General features: G+C 39.7%; 1 protein-coding gene across 1 annotated transcript in view; it reads left to right on the top strand.

Moving 5' to 3' along the window:
• The window catches only part of LOC135109329 (rho-related GTP-binding protein RhoU-like), a 51,203-nt gene that overhangs the window by 7,343 nt on the left and 41,360 nt on the right, over positions 1-2,500 (top strand). The window lies entirely within an intron of this gene.

Here is a 2,500-nt window from a genome sequence, read left to right as displayed (position 1 = left end):
GTTTCCTGGAGCTCTGAAGTGTTCTTGTATATGCTGGTGCGGTTCTGTTACTGTGGCTCGGTGGTGACTTTTTGCTTATCTCGTGTCTGGCAAGTTGCGAGATCGATTACTATGTAGCTGGCTCACTGCAGTTTGTCGGTGGAAGAGGTAGCGTCGTGTTTTCTTCTCGTTATTTTTTTTTTTTGTCTTTTCTTGCTTCCTTGTTTTTTTGTTTTTGTTTTTTTACTTTTCTTCTTATTTCATTCTTCTTTTCCTACTTTCTTCTTTAGTTTTCCTTCCTGTTTTCTCCTAATGTTGTTTTACTTCTTTTCTTCTCATTTCGTATTGCTCCTTTCTCTGTTTCATTTTCTTTTCCTGTTCCGTCTCCATTGGGTCACCACACTGTCAAACGCAGACAAGACATCACATCGGAGCACTCAGCGACTCCCACTCTCCTCTCTGCTCGCCTCCTCATCGGGTGCAGCGGCCCTCAAGTAGGAGAAAATGAACTTAATTAACTGCACAAGGACCGGCTTTGATTTAAACTCCTCCGCGATTAGAGTATTAAGGTTAAAATGACTCGGAGCGTAACTCGAGACGGGAGGGCGCGCTGACGAACACGGGAAGGGAAAGTGACCTTGGTTTCGAGGTTCCTTGTTATATCTGGTTTTGTTCTCCCGGAAATGTTGTATGTATATGTGTGTGTGTGTGTGTGCGTGTTTGTGTGTGGATGGATGGATAAATGGATGTGTAGATGGATGATGTTACAGGCTTTTTCTCTATTAGTTTTTCATATCAACTATAGTGAGAACGATTTGTCTGTCTCTTTCTATATCCTTCGTGGTTTTATATATATACTGTTTCAAAATTCCTTATGTCAATGTATGGGAGTACTATACAAACGTTTCTTATATTAGCTGAAATAAGAACGTTTTTTTTTTTTATTTCCTTAGTAATGAGTGTATTAAGTTAACTGTTATACGGACCGGAAATGTGTATGGAATTGCATAATTTTTCCTACTGAAAGACACGAAAACGGTACGAACTTTTCCTAGTTTTTATATTTATCTGTTCGTAACTAGTAACATATTTTTTTTTACTTGTTCATCGTGGTTGTAACATGGCACGGCACTAACTTCCATCATATACTTCTTCCTTGTTTCCCAGGACCACACAAACGTTTCCTAGTATATGATGATGTAAACTTATCGTATTGATCCTCATAACATTGTGTTCTATTGACTCTTACATCATATGCTTCTTCTTCCTCGTTCTCTCAGACCACAGTGACGTTTCCTGCACCGTGTGATGTTGTAAACTTGCCTTGTTTTGATGTCTAGTGAATCAAACGTCTTTTTTTTTTTTCATCCTTCTGATATTGCTCTTAAGTCTTACATCACATACTTCTTCCTTATTCTCTCAGGCCACACGTCAATATTTCCTGCTATATGATGAAAGATAGATAGCTTGTTTTGTTGTCCAGTATATCAAACTTTTTTTTTTTCATCTTTGTGATATTGCATACTTTTTCCTTATCTTGTATCATAAACTCTTTCCTTATATTGCTCTTCAGTCTTACATCACATATTTTTTCCTTATCCTGCATCATAAACTCTTTCCTTACATTGCTCTTCAGTCTTACATCGCATACTTTTCCTTATCTTGTATCGTAAACTCTTTCCTTATATTGCTCTTCAGTCTTACATCACATACTTTTCCTTATCCTACATCATGAACTCTTTCCTTACATTGCTCTTCAGTCTTACATCACATACTTTTCCTTATCTTGTATCGTAAACTCTTTCCTTATATTGCTCTTCAGTCTTACATCACATACTTTTCCTTATCTTGTATCGTAAACTCTTTCCTTATATTGCTCTTCAGTCTTACATCGCATACTTTTCCTTATCCTACATCATGAACTCTTTCCTTGTTGTCTCAGGCCACGCACGCGCACGTTTCCTTCGCCTAACAGTGAATCACACGTGTCTTGTTTTGGGTGTTCACGTATTCAAAAAGTTTCTCGTTCTTATGCAAGCAGACTAACATGTGTATCTTTATCAATCTGTTTGTTTATATACATGGCAACACTGGCGTCCCTTACACACACACACACACACACACACACACACACACACACACACACACACACACACACACACACACATGTATATAATTATGTCCCCAGGGAAGCTATGGCTGTGTGGGTTGCGTGGGCGAGAGAGAGAGAGAGAGAGAGAGAGAGAGAGAGAGAGAGAGAGAGAGAGAGAGAGAGAGAGAGAGAGAGAGAGAGGTGTTTCGTGAGGACATACTCGAGTGCGTATAGTGTGTCAGAGAGAGAGAGAGAGAGAGAGAGAGAGAGAGAGAGAGAGAGAGAGAGAGAGAGAGAGAGAGAGAGAGAGAGAGCATAATTGAGTGCGTGTGTGTGCGTGTATGTGTGTGTGCGTGTGAGAGAGAGAGAGAGAGAGAGAGAGAGAGAGAGAGAGAGAGAGAGAGAGAGAGAGAGAGAGAGAGAGAGAGA

This window comes from Scylla paramamosain, chromosome 18, assembly GCF_035594125.1.
Source record: "Scylla paramamosain isolate STU-SP2022 chromosome 18, ASM3559412v1, whole genome shotgun sequence".
In the NCBI taxonomy this organism is placed as follows: Eukaryota; Metazoa; Arthropoda; class Malacostraca; order Decapoda; family Portunidae; genus Scylla; species Scylla paramamosain.
This window is presented reverse-complemented; position numbering and strand designations above follow the sequence as displayed.